This window comes from Diabrotica virgifera, chromosome 9 (genome assembly GCF_917563875.1).
Source record: "Diabrotica virgifera virgifera chromosome 9, PGI_DIABVI_V3a".
Lineage (NCBI taxonomy): Eukaryota > Metazoa > Arthropoda > Insecta > Coleoptera > Chrysomelidae > Diabrotica > Diabrotica virgifera.
In genome coordinates this window covers 124,663,057-124,677,338 of record NC_065451.1, presented here as the reverse complement: position 1 = coordinate 124,677,338, position 14,282 = coordinate 124,663,057, and positions in this window count along the sequence as shown.

Below are 14,282 nucleotides of genomic sequence, written 5' to 3'. Positions count from 1 at the left end.
GAAGTCACCAGTACAATAAAATGTTTCAATCAACGGCAAAACATCAGATAGAATATTCTCAAACTCGTCAAAAAAATGTCGGACATTAAATTTAGGTGGTTTGTATACAACACAGAATCCATACGATTTATTACTTACGAACAATTCCAAGCAAAGGTGTTCAATACTGTTATTATTTGTTTGTAGAACTTTATATTTAATTTGAGATCTAACATAGAATGCCACACCTCCCCCATTTCCATTTCTATCCCTTCTTATCACATTATACCCATCTATACCTATATCCTTGTCGGTAATGAAATTTGTAAGCCAAGTTTCACTAACTGCTAGTACATCAAATTTTTTTAAGAGAACACAGTTTTTGAATTCAATAAAATGTGCAGTCAGTGATCTTACATTAATATGACCAAAAGTAATCATAATATAAAAAGAAGAATTTATTTATATCTAATTTAATATGAGAATAATAATTATATCGCACTAATAGGTAGAGGCATAATATTTAAATTTGTAGAACTGTACATTTATTTTTACTATAATAAATAAACAGAAACAAGTAATTAATGGGAAAACAAACAAAAAAAAACTAGGACTCTACGTAAAGTTTGTGTTTTTGATTGTCAAAAATGGCACATAGTTGGCCCCACAGCTCAACTTTTTGTTAATAGCAAGAAATCAACAAATAAATTTTTTTACTCACTGGTTAAATTATGATTTAGTCTCCCATATCCAAACTCGTGATTTGTTTCTTTTCACCACCGACACTTGCAAAAATTTGGCCTTTCCACGACCAACAGCACTTATAGCCAAACTTGTCACACGCGTATTTATAAAGAGCTTGATTTTCTCTTGTGAGGAGTTCCATCATAACAAGTCCACTGCCTTTCAATTTTGTTTTATTTGTGAACACTAGATCACGCTTCCACTTGTTTATAAACATAACTGCCGTTGGTCGAGGTTTCCTTTGAGTGACAGCTCGTTCTTGTTTTTTGCCAATTCGATAGCAAAAATTAATATCGTTTTCGGATATTTGTATGTTTAATTTATTACTAATGATTTTTGCTACCTGTTGATGTAGTTGTTCTTCACTCTCTGGAATATTGTTAAACACAATACCGTTTAGCAAGTAGTTCTGATGTTGATATTCCATCCTTTTTTTAGAGGAATTAGACGTGTCTCTTAGTTTTTCTATCTCGCTTTTGATACTGTTAAGGGATCTATTAAAATTATCTTCCAGCATTTTAATTCTTTCTAAGATATTCTTACTACTGGAATTGGGTTTGGAACTCTCATCCATATTTTGTTCTCCTATAAGCGATTTTAGTTCCTCAATGCCACTTTTCACGTCAGATTCTAGTCGTTTAACCTGACTTTCAAGTTGCTGTTGCTCCTTCTGTTGTTGACGGGTTTTTCTTATATTTTCGGTCATAATTACTTGATGAAGACCAAATATCATAAATTTTAACTATTAACAAATATTAACCACTACTTTTCACAATTATATACAGGAGCCAACCTAGCACAACCTACACTTACAGCGCCATCTTGAACTCCTCCATCATTTCATCATGAACTCATCAAACCATTTTTTTGTTTTCTTTTTGTGTCCTAGTATTTCATCTGATACGCTTATCAGAGCTAATTTTATATTTTTCCAAGGTGAATCTATGTTGTCTGTGTCAGAGTTATGAGTACCCTGTCTGTGTTAGAGTGATTTTTATAGCCTTTTGAAATTTCTGTTCTGTCTCCTTATTACGTAGAACTTCGGTATTCCATAATTGTGTTGGTATATTCTTGTGTGTTTTTTTGGACGCTATTCTTGTCCTTATCTTCGTTCTCACCAAAAAATGGTCCGTATCTCCATCAGCTCCTCTTAGGCTTCTTACGTCCTAATGCAAGGTTAGGCCTGTTATTCGTCTAACCCGACTGGACTAAATTTCAAATAAATCGTTGGAAAGTCTAAAATATTCTCGAAATTTTTACTCGTTCTGAAACAATCTTCTTTCGACTATTAATTTAAATGCACCTTCTATATTATGACATGAAAAAATTTGGTTTTCATTTTTATTTTCTTTTATTTAAATTTAATATTATCAAATTCTTCTTCGTCCTCTTCTAGGAGTAATAAAATGATTGAGTTGATTTTGTCAGAATTAATTTTTCTACGTACACCCTCCGTGAGAACAAACGTCAAATTCAAACTATTTTGAGAGCAACAGAATATGCTAACAAGCTGACTCACCCCCAAATCTGTCGTGAGTCGAGTACAACTAGTGATGGGTAAATACCCGGTAAATATATTTTGGGTAAATACCCAGGGTTTTTACCCGATTTGGGTATTTATATGTGTTTTTTATTAAAAAATTAGTTACTAAAATCTAAATCACTGAGATTCTCACTCTCACTAGCTGTTGAGCTATCATCTCTATACGGGATATCCATCTCACTGATCTCAATCTCATTTTCACCCTTATCATCGTTAGGATCATCGCTGAGGTCAATATAGTCATTATTTGAATTTGGTGTCTCTTCAGCTTGGCCTGTCAATTCATCAATTTGATGTTTCCCTTTTTCGTTTTCGTGTAGTAATTTCCAGTTGTGAGCCAAATATGTAATTTTCCCAGCCCTAGTGTTTGTCAAACTATTACGTTTTTATTGTGGATCCAACTGAACAATAACGCTTAGTGTCTCTATCTCTGTGCTCAACCTTGGCTGACTCGAAAGTTGAAACTGATTTTAGGTTGACCATTTTCTTTGCTTCCTTGGGACACTTATTTATTTATATGGCCAGTCATTTTATTCACATTCGCAAACTTCGAACAGTATTTACAACTAACAGATTTATTCTCGTTAATGTTCCATATTTTCCGAACGCCATGCTTTTTACGTGGCATGTTTATAACGGGGTACAAGGGGTGCAAGTGGAAGAATTTTTAATGAAAATAAACTTCTAACAGTTCTAATTTCTTACTTCGAAATAAATATAAGAAAAACGCGCAAAAAACGAGGTTAGGTTTGATTTTATTCTTCTTGCATGCTTTGCCTACTTCGGCAGGCCTACAGCCAGCGCAAACCGTGTGAAGAAATGCGGGTTGCCTGCCTGCAAGCTTTTAAAATCTTAAAAACAAAGTTAAGGTTAAAAAGAGGAAAAAAACCCAAATTTGGGTGGGTAAATATATTTTTGGGTATTTACCCGATAAATACCCGTTATTTATATATTTACCCATCGGGTAAATACCCACGGCACATCACTAAGTACAACAGATTCTGCTGTACGTGTATGCCGTGCGTCGCTCATTGTTCTAACAAACCGTAGCTTTAGTCGGCGCACACAGTGGAGGCGGTTTCCGCTTACTGTTAAACCGCGCGGACCCGCTTTTAAACGTTTTCAAAAAGAATGCACGTCTTTAAATGTACACGAACATAGTCAAAGCAGGTCCACGCGGGCCAACCGCTTCAACCCGCCTGACCGCTTTTGCTAGAATGAGAATTTAGTTTTTTCCGCGCGGTTTTAATGTTTACTCGAATGAGAGTTTAGTTTATTCCCTCTTTTAAAATAAGAATTAATAGTTCTCCATGGATTAATTTTATAAATTGTAAACAAAAGTAATAAAGTCAATCTTATTGAAACCGTAATTTTGCGTGACTTTGGTATTTCTAAAATCATTCCAGTATTAACTATTAACTAAATAAGTACTTGAAAAATAAATTTACAACAAAACTACTTACCTTAATGTTATAGCAAGCTTTTCTTCCGGAAGGATAGCCTGCTTATGTAAATTACACCAGTTTTTAATTAAACGATACTCCTTCTTCTTCTTAAAGTGCCTATCCGTTCCGGATGTTGGCGATCGTCATGGCTATCTTGACTTTGTTTACCGCAGCGCGGAACAGTTCAGTGGTAGTGGTGTTATACCACTTTCGTAAATTTTGAAGCCAGGAAATGCGTCTTCTTCCCGGTCCTCTTTTACCATTTACCTTCCCTTGGAGAATCAGTTGTTGAAGAAGGCCGTAACGCTCTTGATTTTTCATTACATGTCCTAGATATTCTAATTTTTTTGTTTTGATGGTTATGAGAATTTCACACTTTTTCCCCATTCTACGCAGAAATTCCACATTAGTAATTCGGTCAACCCAGGATATACGTAAGATGCGCCTATAACACCACATTTCGAAAGCTTCGAGCCGATTCATAGATGCAACAGTTAGTGTCCACGCTTCCATTCGTAGAGCAGAACTGTGAATATGTAGCATTTCAACAGACGGTATCTTGTTTTTAATGATATATTTTGACTGTTGAAAATAGGTCTCATTCTAACGTATGCTGCTTTCGCTTTTATTATTCGGTGTTTAATTTCTGTTGAGTAGTCCCATTGGCTATTTAAATTCGTACCCAGACATGTATATTGCTCAACTCTTTCGATATTCTGTTGGTTGACTGTAAGTTGAGCGTTTAATATTGTTTTTAACGATACTCCACTTTCTCCAAAATATATTTAAAAGTCTCTTGAGTCATTCTCATATACTGGAAGAATAGTTCATTATATTTTAATTTTTGAAATAGATGATGATATTCTCCATAAATTAATCTTTCTCGATTAATAGGATGTACATCAACTCTCTTTCGACATTTTGACGACATTTTGCTACAAGTAGTAGACGGAACTGCCAAATTTGAACGATCTCTCTCGCTTTTACCCGTCTTCACTGTGTTACCATACCCGCGCGCGAGAACCGCGCGGTTTGCCCGTAAGCAGGAACCCGCTTCCACTATGTGTGCCGCCTTAGTCTGTATTGTAAAAATCATGCGGTTAGAAATATCTAAAGTTGATTTAAAAAATGTTTCGCATACTTTAATTTTGACATCATCGATAACAAAATGGAAAGCTTTCTTGCAACGCCTAGTACTGTATTGATATGCTCGGAGCACTTAAGTGTGCACTTTTTGGTACATGGCTCCTTCAGACAACGAGCGGGATGCCTTTTTGTTTTTTTTTTACATAGATACGTAACTTTTTCATTTATTACGCATACGCTTTACTCTTATTTGTTTCCAATTTGATTGGAAACAAATCCCCACGCTCCTTTTTTTGAGCAGTCCTTTCTACAATATCTGAGTTTGTAGAACTGACAGACGATGAGTTCGATTGGCCAAAAAAAAAATAATTTCGATGTCTTCGGTTTTCAACACTAGTGAAAGTTGGATCTGTGTATTGGGATACACTGCATCTCTTAGTAATCATCTTATTAAGTACAAGACAAATTCTTTTAATATTTAAATGTCCTTGGTAAAACAAATACGTTTGTTTATAATAAACATGATTGACCCATATTACCACACCAGTGTATCAGTTTTCTATACAAGGTCAGCTTGCAGTAGCAAATATTATTCTTTATTTATAATCAAGTCGACACAGCATTTTAATACAAACACTCTCACTTTTATATATACCAAAACATTAAACAGGGGATTCCACATTCTTAGTTTTAAATTCATTGCGTAAAGATTAGTCATTGGTATTTGAGATCCCAACGGGTAAACATCACAGCGGATAAATATTTTACCACCAGCTCTTTACCGTAGTTACTTCAGCTTATAAATAAATGAATTTACAGTGAGTAGTGTTACTTCATCAACCCTTATGGTAGGGGGTAACCACCCCTCAATTATCTGATATGGTTCAGATAAACAGGAACCACCATATCTGTATCACTCAGGTTTATATCACTTTTGTCGGTGTACAGAGGAGATATGGCGTCATTTTGCACTTTTACTTTCTTCATTGAACGACGAATCTCTGATTGATGAAAATATGTACATTGGAATGTTATACACATAATATGTTAAAAGAATTTTTATGTACTTACATGTTTTGCGTCCATTAATTCGAAATTTGTTAATGCGCTTAAAGAAGATTGCTCAATGTAATCATATACTTCCTTTTTGTTCGCTGTCTTCTCAGCAATAACCTGTGTACTCTCTTGAATTTAGGTTAAAGACATGTCCCTATCAGAATAAGAAACTAGGCTTTTGGGGCATTGTATACCCATTGACGGTGGTATCTGTAAGTGAATATTAATAACATAAACTTTAAATGCTATAATTCAGAGTACATTTTTTATATAATAATAGTGTCCTGTTTGATACCGCTCACGTGGCTTTGGGAGTATATTAGGGTAGTCTGCTATATCTAGGGCCTACGGTATACAAGGAAGGTAACAGGGCCAGTGCTACGCTTCAACCGCCTATTTTTTATGTACTATATAATATAATTTAGTCAGTTTGTACTCTAGGAGCCCCCTAGTGGAAAAGTTTTGGGGTTCTGATTTCTTTAATTCCGTATGTATGTTGAGGTGCTGAATCCGAATATGAGGTTTGCAGACAAAATTTCGTGACGCAACATTGAAATAATCGCGAAACATTTCTGCTTTTTCCCGCTTCTTTTCTTAAATCTCGAAACAATTAACTTTTAGTAAATGGTCTGTTAACAGAAATTAAAGTATTTAAAATTCTCTACAAATATCACTATTTAAATTTTTTTTTCTAGACGAACCGTTCGTCTAAAGTGTAAGTTGAAAATTGGCAATATCTAATGGTCTCTATAAAACCCACCGTTTACATTCCAAAATTTTATTTTTTACTAGAATTCTGTGATAAATTTCTACTAGTTCTCCTAGTTTTAAGAATTTTGTAAAATGCTTTTGCTTTAAGTTTATGTAAATCCTGTAATACCTTAAGTTCTTCTTTTTTAAGTAAGTTACAAATAGGCGGGGAACATAGCTAGAATGTGGGATAACAGATAGATCCAACGAACAGTACACTGGAGACCAGGATAAGAAGCATATCGGAATAGAGGTTATCCGCCAACAAATGGTCTGATGACATAAAACGGATCGCCAAAAATTGGATGCGAACAGCACAAAACTGGAATACATGGAAAAGTCTGAGGGAGACCTATATCCAGGAGTGAATAGATCCGGGTTGAAATGATGATGATGATGATGACCTTCTTGATCGGCACGTACAAAACACGACGGCGTTGGCCCTTATGTACGATAAGGGCTGATTGATAATATGTACTTAAAAAACCCTAAAATATGCATGCGAATATGCACAAAAAACAGTTAAAATATTCACTGAAATTTGCTTTTATGCATTTAATGCATATAAATAAAACGGCGGCACTCCATGTCTTAGAGGTATTTAATTTATTTTATGCTAAAGTCAGAAAAAATATTTATTGAAATTCCTATTACCTACATCATTATATTCAATTATTATTCTTTATATTAAAAATCATCATTCTTTATTGTATTATTATTAAAACTATATATTATTAAATGTTTTTCTCTAAAATTTCTAGAGAAAAACTGTGCTGTTCATCTGATAATTATTTATACGCGGAAAATTTTTTTTCTACTTCACATGAAGTTAATGGACCAATCTGAAAATATTTTATAATTGAGGATTCTACCCGCAAAATTAAATTATTTTTACAATTCCCCATTTTAATACTATTATTTATTTGAATTATTTTTTGATAACCCCCATTTTTCTTTAACACAATGCAGAATGCTTGATACACTTTGTTGGTTTTCCCAAGGTGTTTAATTTTTTCATTTAGTGAATTAATAATTTCAATACTAATGATATGATTCGCTTTTATAATTTAGTAATTCATTCGCCAATATTTTCAAAGTTGGTTTGGGTATGTGCGAAATTACTTTTTAATAACGGTTTTTTTTAAACTTCCACAATTTTTTTATAGCACTTGAGCTATCTACATCGAAACTAAAAATGACGTCTCTAATTCCCTCAAAATTATCGGTTATGGAATTTAGAGAATTTAACATTTAGTTATCACAGGTTCAGATGGTAAACGGCACATGAGGTAAACTATTTTTATACACCTATACTCGCAAAGGGGCATGTAAAAATATTTTCTCTAAGGGTGATTGATTAGTGGGGTAAAGCTCAATAAATCCGCTATAGTAATAGATAGCAATAAAAGTTAACAAAAACTGTAGCCAAATTTGAGCTTCATATTACAAAATTAGTTAGAATGTTACAGGGTGTCCGATAACACAGTGGCAGACCAAACATATGTTTTTTTTTTAAATGGAACACCCTACATTTTGTTTTATATTCGAAATCCCGTTAACTTCTCCATCACAAAAATATAAAGGTTTGGTATGTTATATAGGGTATTTACAAAGTTATAAGAAATTTTATATGAAAATCGTAACAAGTTCAACTCCCTGTATAAATAAAATTAAGCACAGCAGCAATGGTTTATTAATGCCATATTTTTTATGTATTGTCACAATTTTAAAAAATATTGATATTGCTAATTTTCTTTATATCAAATACAGGGTGAGTCAAAACGCAAGTACATTATTTCTCAGTAATTTTAAACGGAACACCCTGTATTTTATATCACTACTGAAAAGTACCACTACCGTACTTTAATTTTTAGATAAAATTCCCTACGTCTAAATTTATTAGTTTTCGATATATTTTCATTTTTCAATGGAGCAGTAGCGTGTCCAACCAGATCACCAGAATTTAATAAATTGGACTGATTCTTTTGGGGTTATGTTAATAATAAAATAGAAAGTGTATATCTAAAAATGTATATCTAAAAATAGAATACAAAGTGATTCTACTGTGGCCGAGTCTGTATCCTAGTTGTAGCGATTCCACATCTTCTATTATTTCATCCATTAGCATATTGAATAGAAATGGACTGAGGCTGTCTCCCTGTCTGATTCCTCCTGGTGTTGGTATGTATATTTTATTAAAAGTAGCTTTAAATTTTTTCAAACATGTTTTTTTTGCAAAATGTATTACTGATAAATTATTTTTCGTTCTTTATTTGTTACATTGTAACACATAAAAAAGTAGTGTTTAATTGTTTTCACAAAATGTTGTATTTTGTGTTTGTGTGTTTTTTGTAAAATTTATTACTAATAAATTATTTTTCTTTATTTATTTGTTACATTTACATACAAAAGTAGTTTTTACTTGTTTCAAAAATGTTGCATGTTGTGGTTGTATTTTTTTTTGTAAAATGTATTACTAATAAATTATTTTTCTTTCTTTATTTGCTACGTTATTACATTGATTACCGGATTGATAATCAGTAATCGTCAATTGTCAATTCACGGAAATAAAAGGCAGATATCGAGCACTGAATTTATTTAATCTTGCCCAAGTATACTTTCGCTATCTAGAACATCTTCAGGAGCATTTCGTCAATAAAAAGAAGGTATTATCCTCGAATGTCACCTAATATGGAATAGTTTGCTGGCAACTTAAATTAACATATAAATTCACACTTAAAAAAGGACAAAACAGATAAATTTGAGTGCCTGGTAAGGTTCTACATTTTTGCAAGATGGAAGCAGAATCTGATTGAGGAATCCAATATGTGGGAAATTTTCATGAACAATGAGAACCGAAGTTTGAAGGGAAAAGTCTGCCCGTTCCGGAATTATATAAGTTACCCTTGGGAAGCTCATAATGTGAGCATATTTATCGTCAGTTATACCACATCTAACATGAGTGAGAGGTGTAATAGTATTTAATCCAAGATGAGAGAGAGCTTTTTCAACAACAGAACGTGGGATAGAAGGGCTAACATTAGACACTAAAATTCTTTTTGATGGGGATACAAGTTTGCGAATAGGGATAACTTGAGAGTTAATTGAAATACTTTGAGTAGTTTATAATAGATTATCAACTTGCTCAGTGGAAGATAAATATATACAAATACGACCATGGGCAACGCGTGATGCGAAATGGATATTTTTGGGCGTACCAATGGTGCCGATTGCCTTAATGTAATCAAAAATGACAGTGTTGGGAGCGTATGATAGCTTGGTCACGGGAAGGAGTAGGGGATGGAGAAGCTTTTGTGAGAAAATTCAATTCAATATGGATGCCAAAATCGCAACACTTGAAAATAAAATAAAATAAAAATAAAGGTGTTAAATTTACAGATATTATACCAATATCTGCTGAACAAAAAGTCTACTTACTGATGTCCTAGTTGTTAATTACCATACACTAATCACCACTTTAACAAAAACATGTCTTATTGGAATTTAAATAAAACACGTCTGATTGCAAAGAAGGCCAACTCGTGAATGAGGAGGGTATGAATTGATGGCTGATTTATAGGCATATTTGAAAATTGTCTTGGAGATTGATAACCATTATTATTATTAAAACCACTGTTCGAAAAAATAGCGATTTTGAAAATTATAATTTGAAACATTTTGATTTCGAGAATAATTTAGTTCTATTTGGAAATGAAAAATGTGAATTATTATTTGAGTTTCTGTGAGAAACTAAAATATTATGGGATCGTGAATTATTAAGATTTGAGGACTTTGTATTATTACTTCGATTTTTGTAAGTATGTAATAAAATATTCCTCTTTAGGTAAAGCCATTGCTTGTTCTATGAAATCAGAATTCTCTAATCGAACTACTAACTGAATGTGATAATGAAGGCCATTTATAAAAGTATTAAGACAAAGATCTTGTATTGTTGGATTTTTAATAGTTTGACATTTAATTGGTCATAAAACATATTCATTTGAGAACAAAGGATGCTTCTAGCATCTTGGATTCTTAACCAATATTTTGAGGATTTTCGTTCCTTTCTGGTTTCGTAGAAATTAATCTTGAAATATGCAATCATTGGATCTCTGGTCAGAAAATGTTACTATGAAATAATCTTTAACTTTTGACCAATAATCGAGTTCGTTTCTTGATGCACTAAGGTCTGCTGCTTTATCAGTTAATTTACTCAAAGCAGTGTCAAAAAGACAAACATTTATAGGATTATTTGCACCTTTGTTGCTATGATTATTAAAAAAAATTCGCATGATCTTATGAATCTATTTAGTTGTTTTGGATTGCCATCGCAATTAGGAATATTATCAGCCTGGTATTTAATAAATTGAAAGTTAGGTTGAGCCATTTCGATTAAAGTTAAATTAATTAAATTTTCTAAAATATCTTACACTTTGAATCAAAAGTATGCAATATATCACTAGGTAAAAATATGGATGGGTAAAAAAAGGAAAACACATGAATATCTTCATTTTCTACACACTTCAGACTATTTTTGTTCTTCCGTCTGCACCAATAGAAATCTGGACGATGCTGGTTCCTTTTCGCTGGTCTTAGCTTCTCCAATGGGTTGTGGACAATGCTTGTTCCTCAGACTCGGCCCGAGGGCCGTGCGCCCCCACAGGGCGCCAAGGGTGTGGGGCGAATTTTCCCCTCCCAAAAAAATTAAAAAGCGATAAATTATTTAAATTATGTAAATTTTCTAACTCAATTATTCATTCATTTATGATGAATTAGTAATATTTCAGAAAGCCTTAGTAAGTTTTAATTTTATTATAGACAAAAAGACATAATTGTATGTGTAGTGGAATACTGCTGGTATTATTTATATGCCCATATCGCCGATTCAAGTTCATATAGACAACCCAAATTACACGGCACAACGGACAAAGTAGTGGGTCAGCCGCTAGACAGAACTGCCGCCAAGTACGTGAGTTTTCATTTTAGCCTTGTGCCTCGTTTGGATTGGAGTGACTGTAAACAATGGCCGACAAGAAAAATCCTTCGGGTGCCTTTTATAGGAAAAGAAAAAAGAGCAAGTTATAGAAAATAAGAAGCCGACTGTTTTGTTGAAAAAAATTTGTTTTGTTAATAAACCAAGTTCCAGTTTTACGAGTGCAACAAATGTCATGATTGTGCTAGTGCAAGTACATCGTCAGTTGTTGTTGACAATTCAGACCAACAATTAAAAGACATAACAAGGGTATGTGTTATTCAACAATATTACAATATACACAGTAAACCAATGTCCTCAATTTGTTTGCATCATTATACAAATGAATATAATAAGTCATTATCGGTTTAAATTTTAATATTATTTAATTATATTTATTGCATCATTATTATTTATTCTAGACAATTTACATCAAAAGACAAAAAGAAATAGTTTAAGTTACTGGAAAATACTTTGTTTCTACGAAAAAAAGAACAAGTGAAGTTCATGACAAAAACAATAGAAAACAAGGGGTCAGAAGTGGGATTACGAACACTCGATACGAATCGTATCCGCCATGTTTTACCATAGCGCCGTATGGTAAAACATGGCGGATACTATTCATATCGAGTGTTCGTAATCCCTATGCAGATCCGGCTTTGCTGAAATAGATGTTGCAGCACCGGTTTTGATTTTTCAAATAAGTGTAGCAAATAAAATTTATTTATTTTCAAACAAATCAAAATTGTTGAAATAATTACTATTATGCTAATATAAAGAAATTCTTGTAAGGATTACTATACATTTTAATTTTTGTGGAAATGGCATGTTTTATTTTTCACTTTTTCCTAAAAAGTTTGAAAGGGTTCTTTTATTTTCATCACAATTTTCTTAATTTTGATGCTATTAACTTCTTCTAGAGCTCATTTGATAGGTACTCTGAAGTAATTTGACAAGTATTTTGCAGGTATATTTTATAAGATGCATCGTTTTCCCGTTTATGTGAAATTTAGAGGTTACCTCTGTTTTTATTGGCTATGAGTTTCGTCGGTAGCGCTCTCTTGCGGTTTGAAACTTATACTTTTCTTGTAAAATTGTTCAAATTCAATGCACAAAACTGCCACTAACAGCGCTGGCGAAAACTGTTAAATCCCCTCTACTCATCGGCTCGCAGCGTCTAGGTAGATTTGAATATTCGTTATGATATTGCTATAAAATAAAATAGCAGCCAGCTACAGGAAGTTTATCTTCCTCGTAGATTTTATAAAATAAAATATTTAATACGCCAAAAAAATAGTTCAAACAGTCTAAATCCCCTTTATACATACATAGAAAAATTCACTGAATCTAATGATATATAAAGTTCATTTTACAAAAAGTGGGGGATTATACATTTTACTTTTCAAGCGTCGATATGTATATTAACAAAAGATGTATATACTTTTTAGGAAGTGACAGAAATCCAAAGCTTAAACAATGCAGAAGCATTTGGAGAACAGTCACCATTGTTACCAATACTGGAAAATAATGACGGGCCCTGCCCTGACAAAGACAACGAAAGTAGAAGTTCGTTGGGAGAATTTAATGTAAGCACAGAATTTAAGTCTTAAGTAACATCTTCATCATTACATTAATTTCTAAAACTTACTGTCCTAACTGCTAGTATTTTTTGTGCGTTATTAATAATTAACCATTTTTTTTTTTATTTCAGGAAGATATAATGACGCCTGCGCAGCCCCAGAAGTCCTATGACGATCCAGCAAATTGGCCAGATAAGATCACAGACAGTGTTCGCCAAGTAATTGTTACTCGTGGTCCAGTGCAGGTGAAAACAGACTGTTTCCCCACAAACAGTTCTGGGCGTAAGTTCACTGTGCAAAATTACTTAAGGGTAATGGAAAATGGAGAAAAATTAAACAGAAATTGGTTGGTTTACTCCACTTCGAACAACGCAATTTTTTGCTTTTGTTGTCGACTATTCAGTACAGCACGGGAAATGGCGTTAACATCTAAGTCAGGATTATCTGATTGGACACACATGTCACAAACCCTGTCGGAGCATGAGACGTCACCTGGACATATGAAGGCATGTGGTTCATGGATGGAGCTTAGCAAGAGATGAAAATCAGGAAACACAATAGATGAACAGAATCAGCGATCAATTCAGAGTGAAACACGAAGGTGGTCAGAGGTACTAAAGCGGCTGATATATATAGTTGAGTTTTTAGGTTCGCAAAACTTGGCATTCAGGGGGGTGAAGGATACACTTTTTGAAAGAAATAACGGTAACTTTTTGAAACTTGTAGAATTTGTTTCAAAATTTGATTTTGTGATGGACGACCACATTGGAAGGATCAAAGACAAAAAACCCATGTACACTACTTGGGAAAAACCATTTAAAACGATATCATTGGTATCTTAGCTGCTAAGATAAAGGAGATAATTCTAAGCGAAATGTCAAAAGCCATCTACTACTCAGGGATCCTAGACTGTACAACAGACATAAGTCATGTAGAACAAATGTCAATGGTCATTCGGTTTGTAAAATGTCAGTCTGGTGAAAAGGTTGAAGTGAAGGAGCATTTTTTAGGATTTATTCAAGTGGATGAAACTACTGGACAATCGCTCACTGATGTTCTAGTCAAGAAGCTGGAAGAACTTAACATTCCGCTAAGAAACTTAAGGGGACAAGGCTATGATAATGGGT